At 40.4% G+C, this 13,856-nt stretch overlaps 2 non-coding genes across 2 annotated transcripts; both read right to left on the bottom strand.

The window, feature by feature from the left end:
* Positions 1–12,963: 12,963 nt before the first annotated feature.
* TRNAP-AGG (transfer RNA proline (anticodon AGG)) lies at positions 12,964–13,035 on the bottom strand. The gene has a single exon. It is a non-coding gene; the product is annotated as a tRNA-Pro (tRNA).
* Positions 13,036–13,640: 605 nt separating this feature from the next.
* Positions 13,641–13,712, bottom strand: TRNAP-AGG (transfer RNA proline (anticodon AGG)). The gene has a single exon. It is a non-coding gene; the product is annotated as a tRNA-Pro (tRNA).
* Positions 13,713–13,856: the final 144 nt, after the last annotated feature.

Here is a 13,856-nt window from a genome sequence, read left to right on the forward strand (position 1 = left end):
CGTGGCAAGACCAAAAAGAAGTGCAACAAACTGGAAATGCTTGTCCAGAAATGCAAACCGTAGAAACTGGTGATGATCCCTGTGAATAGGAACATGAAGAAATGCACCCTTTAGGTCTACGGTCGTCATGAACTGACCTTCCTGAACCAAGGGAAGAATGGAACAAATAATTTCCACATTGGGACAGAAAGTCCCCTCCTTTTTGGGAACCACAAATAGATTTGAATAGAACACTTGTCCCTGTTTCTCTATAGGAACTGGAACAATTACTTCCAGGGAGGATAGGTCCTCTACGCAGTTTATGAAGGCCTCCCTCTTTACTTGGCTTGAGGATAGTCTTGACAGGAGAAATCTGCCCCTGGAGGTCAAGACTTGAATCCTATTCTGTAACCCTGGGATACTATGTCCACAGCCCACGGATCTGGGACATCGCGTATCCAATCTTGTTGAAAAAGAGAGCCTGCCCCCCACTTGATTCAAAATTGGATCGTGGACGGACCCTTCATGCCGATTTAGAATCAGTGGAAGGCTTTTTGTTTTGCTTTCCCTTATTCCAAGGCTAACTGGACTTCCAAGAGGTCCTGGAATGGTCTGGAAGAGGAGGAAGACTTCTGTCCTTCAAAGTTGCAAAAAGAGCGAAAATTGGAATTCTGTTGACCTTTAGATCTATTCTTCTTGTCCTGAGGTAGGAAAGATCCCTTTCCACCTGTAATTTCGGAAATGATTTTCGCCAGACCAGGACCAAATATAGTTTTACCCTTATAAAGGTAAAGCCAAACTCTTGGCCTATGAAGATACATCAGCTGACCAAGATTTTAACCACAGAGCTCTGCGAGCTAGAACAGTGAAGCTAGACATCTTAGCTCCCAGTCTAATTACCTGCATGTTGGCATCACAGATAAAAAATGTATTGCCCAGTTTAAGAGCTTTGATCCTGTCTTGGATCTCCTCTATTGTAGTCTCTTGTGATATCAGATCAGGCATCGCACCAATAAGATGCTGCTCCTGCAACCGTAGCAATACTTGCGACAGGTTGCCACTGTAATCATTAATGATATGATGAAATTTCGAGAGAGCGCATATATCTGTCAGGGTTTTTTCCCTGCTTTGTTTGCCATGTGCTACTGGCAGCCATTTTACTCACCTTTCTTGTTGAATCTGGTTCAGAGTGTGTGATGCTGCTTATTTTCTGCATGCCCTCTTATGGCCAGACTGTTGTACATCATCCGTATGAGACAGGTTGCAGTCTCAGAATTGTGATGTCATCACATTATTTAAAGGGCCTCTGTTCAGTATGCTTTGCCCTTGCTTTGTCTCAGACCTGTTTGTTAGTTCCTGTGCATTACCTGGCTAGTCTGGCGGCTCTTCTGGTTCCTGATCCCGGCTCGTCTGACTACACGCTTTGGCTCCTGACTCGGCTCGTCTGACTACCAGCTCTGGTTTTGACTCCTGGCTTGTTATTTGACTTGTGGACTTTTTATTATTTTTGTTATTATAAAGGTGTGATTATTTTTGCACTTCTTGTCGCAGTCTGATTCCTGGCACCCTGACAATATCACACAAGATGCAAATATTAATAGTTAACAATGTACCATATGCAAATATCAGGGTATAAATGGTGCCAGAAGAAATAAAAAATAAATTTAGGTCTGCCCTCTGGAGATATGGTGGAAATAAAATTATCAGGTAAGCATAATTTATGTTTTCCATCTAAAGGGGAGGAGAGTCCACGGCTTCATTCATTACTATTGGGAACATATACCCAAGCTCTAGAGGACACTGAATGAAACCGGGAAGGTAAAAGGCGGACCCTAATCTGAGGGCACCACAGCCTGTAGAACCTTTCTCCCAAAAACAGCTTCTGATGAAGCAAAAACGTAAAATTTTGTAAAAGTATGTAAAGGAAGACCAAGTAGCCGCCTTACAAATCTGCTCCAAAGATGCCTCATTCTTGAAGGCCCAAGATGAAGCCACCACTCTAGTGGAATGAGCCGTGATCCTCTGAGGAGGCTTATGTCCCACTGTCTCATAGGCCAAGCGGATCAAGCTCCTCAGCCAAAAAGACAAAGAAGTAGCAAAAGCCCTCTGACCCCTGCGCTTCCCTGAATACACAACATACAGAGATTTTGATTGTCTGAAATCCTTGGTAGCCTGAAGATAGAATTTCAGGGTATGAACCACATCCAAATTATGAAGTAACCTTTCCTTAGGAGAAGAGGGATTAGGACACAAAGTTCAAGATAGTAGACTCTGCAATTCTCTCATCTTCATGGAGAGAGTCGCATACTAAACTGATAAATAGAAGTTATATTACACCTCAAATTAAAGCTCGTTGGAATGATGCGGGCTCACATTGTCATAAATGTAAAGCAAGAGAGGCAGACTTACATCATTGTTTCTGGAGCTGCCCCAAAATAAAGAAATTTTGGTTTAAAATAAATTATTGGATAAATAAGGTAAATCGCAACCAACTTAAAATAATAGAGAAACATGTTTTTTTTAAATAGATGACCAAAAAGAACCTTTGAAATGTATGTCAATTCAATGCGATAATTATGGTAGGTAGATTATTGATCTTGAAATATTGGAAATCAAATGAAGCTCTGCTTTAGAATTTTCACAAAAGCTTAAAACCAAATAATTATGGAGCAAATGGATACCTCCATTAACTCAGAAACTCAAATTAAGCACTTTTTTTTATAAATGGAAGAGCATTATTTTAAGTTACCCTATAGAGATACAAAAACAACTTATTATGCCTTTCAGGGGTACTATATATCTTGAATTAGCTATAGCCGATAAAGAATTTCCTGATATATAGATAAGATGGGGGATGCTGGGGACGGGGGAGAGTGGGGGGGTTCCCAGATCTAATATTATATATAAAAAAAATTCCTTTGTTGTTATTGTGGTTCTGTTTTGTTTTGGGGATGTTTATCTTACTCCTATATGGGATAAAAATACCAAAAAGTAAAAGTATGGAATATTGGAAGGCTTAAATTACTCCAAGTAATGCCCAAAGAAAGTAACTCACACTGTTATTATGTATAGGGTTTTTTGTTAAGTATGTATGGAATTAGTTAACATATCTTGTTAGGTGAAATGTAACTCCAATGAGAGGCTGTTTCTTTTCTTTTCTTGCTGTTTATTTTTGGACTGGTAAAACACCCTGTGAGGTGAAAGGTAAGCCCAAATGAGAGGCCATGTACTTATACTTTTGGAACATAAATAAAGATTTAAAAAAAAAAAAAAAAAAAGGACACAAAGAAAGAACAACTATTTCCTGATTGACGTTATGGTTAGACACCACCTTGGGGAGAAAACCCAAGCCCATGCGAAGAACAGCCTTATCTGCATGAAACACTCATGTTGCAAGGCTGCCAGTTCATATATTCTGCGAGCCGATGCAATAGCCAACAGGAAGAGAACTTTCCAAGACAGAATTTTTATATCAAGAGAATGCATAGGATCAAACGGAACCCTTTGCAAAATCTTAAGGACCAAGTTTAAGCTCCAAGGGGGATCAGACTGTCTAAAGACAGGCCTGATTCTAGACAGAGCCTGAACAAAAGATTGAATGTCAGGAAGCTCAGCGAGTCTCCTATGCAACAAAACTAATGAAGCCAAAATCTGTCTTTTTAAGGAACTAGTGGCAAGACCCTTCTCCAAACCCTCTTGGAGAAAAGACAGAATCCTGGAAACCCTCACCTTGTGCCAAGGATATCCATGTTTCTCACACCAGGACAAGTAAGTTCTCCACACCTTATGGTAGATGCACCGAGTGACTGGCTTCCTTGCCTGAACTAGAGTATCAATCACGCTTTCAGAAAAGCCTCTCTTGGCTAAGACTAAGCGTTCAATCTCCACAGTCAGCCGCAGAGAATTGAGATTTTGATGTTGAAAAAGACCCTGTTCCAGCAGATCCCTGCAACAGGGTAACCTCCACGGCGGAGTGGATGACATCCTCACCAGATCCACAAACCACGTCCTCGATGCTCTCTCCTGTTTTATATGTGCCACTGTACGAGGTAGAAGTGGTAACTGAGGAAAAATGTACGCTAGAGTGAACCCCCAAGGCACCGCCAATGCATCTATCAGTTCTGCCTGGGGATCCCTCGGACTCGATCCATATCGGCGAAGATTGCAATTGAGTCTGGACACCATGAGATCTATCTCCGGCGTCCCCCATCTGAGACAAATCTCAGCAAACACCTCGGGGTGAAGAGACCATTTTCCCGGATGGAATGTGTGCCTGCTGAGGAAGCCCGCTTCCCAGTTGTCCACACTCGGAATGTGGATCATTGAGAGTGAGCAGTTGTGGGACTCCGCCCACTCTAGGATCCAAGACACCTCCCTCATTGCTAGGGAGCTCCTTGTACACCCCCCTGATGGTTGATGTGAGCCATTGAGGTAATGTTGTCCGTCTGAAACCTTATGAAGTTGAACGCCCCCAGGTGGGGCTATGCCTTCAGAGAATTGTAAATTGCTCGTAATTCCAGGATATTTATCGGCAGGAGAGACTCCAGCCGAGACCATTTTCCCTGTGCCATCCTGGCACCCCAAACAGCTCTCCATTCCGCTAGACTCGCGTCCGTGTTCACAATCTCCCAGGACGGTCTCAAGAAGGATGTCCCCATGGACAGTTGTTCCAGGCGCATCCATCAAGAGCGGGAGGTCAGAGTCTGCACATCCATGGATATCAGCTGTGACGGATCAAAATGATCGCCGTTCCATTGTCTCAACATGCACAATTGAAGAGGCCTGAGATGAAACCTGGCGAATGGAATGACATCCATTCTGGAGACCATGAGCCCAATCACCTCCTTACACTGGGCCACTGAGGGTCTCTCTGAAGACTGAAAGGCCAGACAGAAAGACGCAAGCTTTCTGTGTAGTTGATCTGTGAGAAATATCTTCATGGACATGGAGTCTATTATTGTGTCCAGAAACTCCATCCTGGTGCTGGGTACCAGGGAACTCTTTCCGGAGTTTACTTTCCAACAGTGAGATTGGAGCAACTGAGGCAGAGTCCTTGAATGGTCCTCTGCCTGACTGAAGGACGACGCCTGAACAAAGATGTCATCCAGATAAGGAGCCACCGCAATGCCCCTGGATCTGGCCACTGCAAGCAGGGCCCCCAGAATCTTCATGAAGACTCTTGGGGCCGTTGCCAGACCAAAAGGAAGGGCCACAAACTGGAAGTGTTGGTCCAGAAACGCAAATCTGAGGAACTTGAAGTGGTCCCTGTGAATTGGAACATGAAGGTAGGCATCCTTCAAGTCTATTGTGGTCTTGAACAGCCCCTCTTGAACTTGGGGTAAAATGGACCTGATCATTTCCATTTTGAACGATGGAACGGACAGAAACTTGTTTAAACACTTCAGGTCCAAAATTGGGTGGAACGTGCCCTCCTTCTTTGGAACCACAAACAGATTTGAAAAGAAAGCCTAGGCCCCTTTCTGCATGGGGTACTGGTTTGATAACACCTAGAGAGGAGAGATCCCGCACACATTCAAGAAATGCCTATCTCTTTTCCGGCCTTGAAGACAGGTTTGACAAGAGGAATCTGCCCCTGGGCGGAAGGGACCTGAACCCTATAACCTTGGGCAACAACCTCCAGAACCCAAGGGTCCTGAACATCCTGCAACCAGGCTTCATAGAATAGAGACAACCTGCCCCCTACTCGGTCCGTAGACCTGTCGGTGGCCGCCCCTTCATGCCGACTTCTTGTTCTGCTTGGACTTGTTCCAAGACTGAGCAGGTTTCCAAGTTCTCTTGGACTGGTCCGCTTTCGTAGCGGGCTGCTGGCGTGGGCCTTGTCCGTATGAAAGGGATGAGACCAAACAGGATCTTTCCTTGAAAAGGCAGCGACAGCAACCTCAGCTTAGAGGTCATGTCCGCCGGTTAAGATTTTAGCCACATAGCCCTGCGTGCTAAAACAGAAAAACCTGACACCTTAGCGTTCAGGTGAATGATCTGCATATTGGCGTCACAAATGAAAGAATTGGCTACCTTCAGAGCCTTAATCTTCTCCTGCACCTCTTCGAAAGCGGGTTCACCCTCAATCATTTCACCCAGCAACTCACACCAATATGACGCAGCTCCAGCAACCGCGGCTACGGCTGCTGCAAGCTGAAAAATGAACCCCGAGTGAAGAAACATCTTTCTCAGCAGGTTTTCCAACTTTTTATCTATGGGCTCCTTGAACGACGAACTATCCTCTAGGGGAATAGTCGTTCACTTAGCAAGCGTGGAGATAGCCCCATCCACCTTGGGAATGGTCCCCCACAGCTCCAGCTGAGCCTCCGGAACAGGGAACAGTTTCTTAAAGGAAGAGGAAGGGGAAAAGGAAGAACCTAATCGCTCCTATTCATTCTTGATAATGTTTGCCATCTTTACAGGAACCGGGAAGGTCTGGGGCACCACCCTGTCCTCATAAACCTTATCCAGCTTAGGAACAGAGGGTTCCTCCGGAAGCTTCAGCTCCGGAACCTCCAGAGTAGCAAGCACTTGCTTCAGCAAAAAGCGCAAATTCTCCATCTTAAACCTATAGCCAGGCTGCCAGAGGTTTAGATGACACAGACTCCGACCCAGAGTGAGCCTCCTCCGAAACCTCGGAGTAGGCCTTGTCATCGTACACCTCCTCGGGAGCTTCCGACGTAGAGAACTCCTGGGCTGGGCCGCTTTGAAAGGACATACGCTTGTGCTTAGAAGAACGTGGTAAGGCATGGATCACTTTAGAAACCGCCGTTTGCAGCTGATCCACAAAATCTCTCCCGAAGGAGTAACAGTCGGACCCAGTGGCGCTACATGTACAATAGGGGCTGCAACTAGGGAACGCACCTCACAGGACGGAGAACCCTCAGAGGTGGACGGCTCAGTAGTACTAGACATTCTTTTATTCTTAGATTTCTCAAGATTATCAAGGCATGTGGAACATAATTGAGCAGGCTGGTCTACCGGAACCTTAAAATAAACACAGGTATTGGACTTTGTTAAAGAGGTAGAAGCCTCTAATGCGTCAGAATCCTCGACAACTTGTCGCTTTTATTAGATATAAAAGAGAAAAGCACAGGCACCTTTATAACCACCAATGGCCAGGGCACTCACTACCTCCTATGACCCGGACTACAGAAACCACATCATCTCCTCCGTCGCAGATCAGAAGTGAAGAAACCCAGCCCAGTCACACGGGTGCCTCGCAGGACCGTCCCTGCACAAAGGAGAAAAAGCGTGCCAAAAAAGACAGCGCAAAACTCCCGGAGAAAAACCTGACAGTTCCACAAATTGCCAGAGCCTCATCCAGCACATAACGTAGCAATGACACAATAAAGACAATATCATGTATAAAACCTCCCCTGTTCAACAATCCCCTTACCAGCTTACCAGGAATATTAACCCTTGATTCTGTAAAGATAATAAAGGTGCCACACTGTGACCCTGTCTTCTGTGTTAACATTATGTAATAAATAATGAAACGATCTTACCAGAATCCACGAGTGGAACAGGAACACGGCCCTTCAAGTGTGACAGGTCGTAGCATTGCTTCTGACATGAACTTGAGAGAAGAAAGCAGTCTGCGAAACTCATTAACGCCGATTGCTGTAGGAGCTGTTAATATGAGTCGCGATGGTTTCGCAAAAGAGTCTCTCCCTGCATCTCCGGACTCTAACGTTCACCCAGGCCCTCACTGAGAAGCTTGATAGGGCTACTTAAAACTCCTGTCCCATTGCGAAGAGTACTACCCTCCATAAGAGACCTCCTAATCTTCGGCACCTCTCTGACATCTCCTGTGACAAAAGGCAAAGAATGACTGGAGGATGAGGGGAGTGGGGGAGGTATTTAAGCTTTTGGCTGGGGTGTCTTTGCCTCCTCCTGGTGGCCAGGTTCTTCCTTCTCTATAGTAAAGAATGAAGCCGTGGACTCTCCTCCCCTTTAGATGGAAAAGGGAAAAAGTAAAAATCCCTTAATAACCCTTCCGCCAAGTAAATGAATGAAAAATCCAAGCAAGCTCTTCATTAACCCTTAAGTCTCTCCTTACTTTCCTTTCAACATAAAGAAAGTTTCTCAGACCAGTGTGTTACCTCAAACCAGTTTCATTGTCAGTAAAGTGCCAGTAAAACGTACCCTTAATCAAATAAAGATAACTATGTCCCAAAATAGATCCACCAGATCCACCTAGAAGGCAAAGGGACTTACCTGTGGATCCAGCTGCAGGGTGCATAACAGCTACTCGGGTGTGACCGGTACTCCACTCCCTGTCAGGGACCTGTAGTAAAAGAAAAAACAGAGTAACCAACCCTGCCTTTCTGCAAAGGGGTAGCAAAAGTGTTAGAAGTAAAGCAAAAACTACCTCGCACCTTCTAACTACTAAAAGCCACCACTACTCTTACTAAAGAGATTGATGTGGACACAGCTAGACCCTGTCAGTATATAGCTGGGTTATAACACTATATTTTTAATAATTATCCTTTAAACTAAACCCCAAAAATATGCATATACTAAGACAATAAAATTAATGTAAATTCCTGAATTCTTTTTATTAGTTAATATCTATAAACACGTTGAAATATATTTGTAGGAACAAGAATATGAATCAATACTATACACGTTTGAATTATTAAAATATGCTATACTCTTTACAAAGCAAACTAAATTGTAACTTTATAACTAACCTTATTCACAATTGAATTACATTAAAATATCACACTGAGATTCCAAGATATTTAGCTACTAACATTTAAGCAATACACTCAAGTTATTTAACCCACAATTTATTCTCATGCAATTCTAATTAGGACACTAAAAGTACATATATCCTTAATGTAAACAGTCACTTTGAATGCCAATTTATCTAACTGAAACAAATTCTTAGTTATCTAGAATTAAGACAATTCTATAATATATATATATATATATATATATATATATATATATATATATATATATATATATATATATATATATATATATATATATATATACATTTTTACCAGATAAACAACTTAGCATTTAGGATTTGTTTAACAATACACAGGCTATGAATACAAGGTTAAAATACAATTTATTCCTTTAAGTCTGCTACCTACAATTTGACTATGATCTTACCAATTACCTTTGTTTAAAATATTAAAAATTAGAATAATCATACATCACCAGTTTGAACCAAATTGTAGTTCAATCTCCCAAAAACTTATTTGTTTATCCAATTCGCCTCAGAATACCAAAATTGAGTTTTTGCATGTGGAAAAGAAGGTAGCTATTATGCCTTTTGTAACTGTATGTAACACAGCCAAGTTTTTAACAGTCACAGTTTTTTACACAGACAGCCAGCCCAGCCTTTTATATGCTTGGGGTTTTTATCATGTGATATTACCCCACCCCTTTTTGTTTTGTACCATCACTGACGAATTGGATAGGCCCTTTACGGATCCTTGTCCCTTCTGATTGGACAACCTGGGATATATAGTTGCTAGGGAAAAATGCATCTTTTTTAATAACCAATTGTCTTTTGGCTGTAATTCTTGCATCGCAACACCGGGTTTTGGCCATCGGGGAGCAACATGACAAACAAACAGATTAATTCCTAACATTCATCTTTGCTACATCTTAAATATCTCCCATATAATGATCATTTAAACAATACTATAACATTGCATTAATCAATTACAATATTAATTATAGATGGGGTAGTATCATATCATTTTTCTGATTTCCCCGATACCAAACACATTATGTTTTCAACATTATATTATATCAAAGTAATTTATACTGCTAACTGATTAGCTTAAAATCCGTTTAAAATATCACCAGGTCTTTTCCCCGCATTTATATAAAAACCAGAGCGTATTCCATATTCAGTACTGCACTGCATCTCAAAATGAATATAATATATTTCATATTTCTAATAAATCCTGAATGCATGAATCTTGTCTATGCAGATCTCTTGTTTTCCTCAGTTGTTCCTATAATTTTCATTAGATTTCTGGAAAATAGAGAGAATAAAAAAAATGTTTTATCTTTAAGTCAATGGTTTTAAGAGTATAATCTAAAACGTGTTTTTAGCTGGTCAAATTTTCATTGCTTCAATTACACAGCAGGGGTAATTAACAAGTCTATGTTAATCACTATGCAGTCAGAATTTCACTTGCTTATCTGATTTTATGCTCAGAATGTTGTCTCCTTACATTCCAGGATGTGTTTGACCATTGGCCCTTGTTTGCTACCCCCTGATATGGTGAAGAGTATTTAAATCAAGGGCTCGTCTGGGATTTGAACCAGGGAACTCTCGCACCCGAAGCAAAATCATAACACTACACCAACAAGCCAGTAGGTCATCCCTGATTTGCTGCCAAGCATTTTGTTAGATATGTCTGATAAAGTATCATCAAAAAGGAAATAAAAACAATTCTTTCTTATGTTTAGTTTGTCGTACTCTATGCTTAATCAATTAGACTATAATAAAAACCTAGGTTTCAAAGATCTCAGGGTAGTGAAGAAAAGCAAGTCTAGAAAAGGTGTTAACATGGAATCTCTGTCCACAGAGAGATCATTCTTGAAATAAGAGGTCTAAAACTGTTGTATAATGCTCTTTTACCCTTAGTGCTGACATTAAACAATTCAGAGCACTTAAGAGTATGATGTTTATTCTATGACTTGTACAAAAAAAATAATTATCTAAAGCAATTTCCTCACCTAAAGAAATACAACACTATCACTAAAATATACACCAGAATAGGCAGCATAGAGAATTTTTCCCATCTCCTTCAATCCCTGGGTTCATAAATTCTATTATTAATGAACAACATGTATGAAAAATGTTCTGTGGAGCAAGCCCATGTTTTGGGATAATTTCTGTGTTGGTGCTTTGATTTTGTTGATTAAATTGTTTGCCCAGTAGGTACGAGTTTCTCAGAATAAATCTTAGAAGTGTCTGTTAGTCTATATTTTCCAAAAAACATGATTTCATAATTGGTCAAAGATTTTTCCTAAGTTTTTGAGCCACTTCAGTTTTGTCTTCTTTCCTGTGAGTACTATAGGTTTTAGTAATATGATATCCTTTCAGTAGATCTAATGTATGTTAGAAAGAACACACTCTATATATGGTGAAGAGTATTTAAATCAAGGGCTCGTCTGGGATTTGAACCAGGGAACTCTCGCACCCGAAGCAAAACCATACCACTACACCAACGAGCCACTAGGTCATCCCTGGTTTGCTAGCAAGCATTTTGTTAGATATGTCTGATAAAGTATCATCAAAAAGGAAATAAAAACAATTCTTTCTTATGTTTAGTATCCTTCACATAACTGTAGGAAGTATCATTGCTTTGTGAATGAGATACAGGAAGATGGCGTCTGAGGAAGTTAACTCTTTAGGAGGAATCTATTTAAAGGAAATAGTTCTCGCTTCGGTTGCGAGAGGTCCCGGATTTTAATCCCGGACGAGCCCAACGTTTCTGAAAAAAGAAAACCATAGAACTATTTCCTTTAAAGTCATACCACTACACCAACGAGCCACTAGGTCATCCCTGATTTGCTGGCAAGCATTTTGTTAGATATGTCTGATAAAGTATCATCAAAAAGGAAATAAAAACAATTCTTTCTTATGTTTAGTATCCTTCACATAACTGTAGGAAGTATCATTGCTTTGTGAATGAGATTCAGGAAGATGGCGTCTGAGGAAGTTAACTCTTTAGGAGGAATCTATTTAAAGGAAATAGTTCTATGGTTTTCTTTTGCTAGAAAATTTGGGCTCATCCGGGATTTGAACATGGGACCTCTCGAACCCAAAGCAAGAATCATACCCCTAGACCAATGAGCCTTAGATGCCATATAATGTGTTTTTTTTATTTTTTTTGTGTGAACTTAACTCTTAATTATTATTTAAAGGACATAGTTCTATGGTTTTCTTTTTTCAGAAAAGTTGGGCTCGTCCGGGATTAGAACCCGGGACCTCTCGCAACCGAAGCGAGAATCATACCCCTTGACCAACGAGCCTTAGATGCCATTTTATATGTGTTTTTTATTTTTTGTGTGAACTTTTTCAAAGTGGTCTCTAACACACATTCCACTTAAAAATATAATAAGGTTTTCAGTCTTGTAGTCAAAAGATACTGTATATAGCAGCTTTCTGTAATTATATTCAGACAAAAAATACAATTTGTGGAAACAGACTCTGTCGTACTCTATGCTTAACCAATCAGACTATAATAAAAACCTAGGTTTCAAAGATCTCAGGGTAGTGAAGAAAAGCAAGTCTAGAAAAGGTGTTAACATGGGACCTCTTGCACCCAAAGCGAGAATCATACCCCTAGACCAATGAGCCTTAGAAGCCATATTACATGTTTTTTTTTATTTTTTTGTGTGAACTTAACTCTTAATTATTATTTAAAGGAAATAGTTCTATGGTTTAATTTAAAGGAAATAGTTCTATGGTTTTCTTTTTTCAGAAACGTTGGGCTCGTCCGGGATTTGAACCCGGGACCTTTTCCACCATAAGCGAGAATCATACCCCTAGACCAACGAGCCTTAGATGCCGTGTTTTCATGTGTTTTTTATTTTTTTGTGTGAACTTTTTCAAAGTGGTCTCTAACACACATTCCACTTAAAAAAATAATAAGGGTTTCAGTCTTGTAGTCCAAATATACTGTATATAGCAGCTTTTTGTAATTATATTCAGACGAAAAAATACAATCTGTGGAAACAGACTCTGTCGTACTCTATGCTTAACCAATCAGACTATAATAAAAACCTAGGTTTCAAAGATCTCAGGGTAGTGAAGAAAAGCAAGTCTAGAAAAGATGTTAACATGGAATCTCTTGCACCCAAAGCGAGAATCATACCCCTAGACCAATGAGCCTTAGATGCCATATAACATGTTTTTTTTATTTTTTTTGTGTGAACTTAACTCTTAATTATTATTTTAAGGAAATAGTTCTATGGTTTTCTTTTGTTAGAAAAATTGGGCTCGTCCGGGATTTGAACCCAGGTCCTCTCGCACCCTAAGCGAGAATCATACCCCTAGACCAACGAGCCTTAGCTGCCAATTTTTATGTGTTTTTTTTATTTTTTTGTGTGAACTTTTTCAAAGTGGTCTCTAACACACATTCAACTTAAAAAAATAATAAGGTTTTCAGTCTTGTAGTCCAAATATACTGTATATAGCAGCTTTATGTAATTACATTCAGACCAAAAAATACAATTTGTGGAAACAGACTCTGTCGTACTCTATGCTTAACCAATCAGACTATAATAAAAACCTAGGTTTCAAAGATCTCAGGGTAGTGAAGAAAAGCAAGTCTAGAAAAGATGTTAACATGGAATCTCTTGCACCCAAAGCGAGAATCATACCCCTAGACCAATGAGCCTTAGATTCCATATAACATGTTTTTATTATTTTTTTTGTGTGAACTTAACTCTTAATTATTATTTAAAGGAAATAGTTCTATGGTTTTCTTTTGTTAGAAAAATTGGGCTCGTCCGGGATTTGAACCCAGAACGTCTTGCACCCAAAGAAGGAATCATACCCCTAGACCAACGAGCCTTAGATTCTGTATTCTATGTTTTTTTTATTTTTCTTATGTGAATTTAACTCTTATTTAAAGGAAATAGTTCTATGGTTTTCTTTTTTCAGAAAATTTGGGCTCGTCCGGGATTTGAACCCAGGACCTCTCGCACCCTAAGCGAGAATCATACCCCTAGACCAACGAGCCTTAGATGCCATTTTATATGTGTTTTTTATTTTTTTTGTGTGAACTTTTTCAAAGTGGTCTATAACACACATTCCACTTAAAAAAATAATAAGGTTTTCAGGTGTTAACATGGGACCTCTCGCACCCAAAGCGAAAATCATACCC

This window comes from Bombina bombina, chromosome 4, assembly GCF_027579735.1.
Source record: "Bombina bombina isolate aBomBom1 chromosome 4, aBomBom1.pri, whole genome shotgun sequence".
NCBI lineage: Eukaryota > Metazoa > Chordata > Amphibia > Anura > Bombinatoridae > Bombina > Bombina bombina.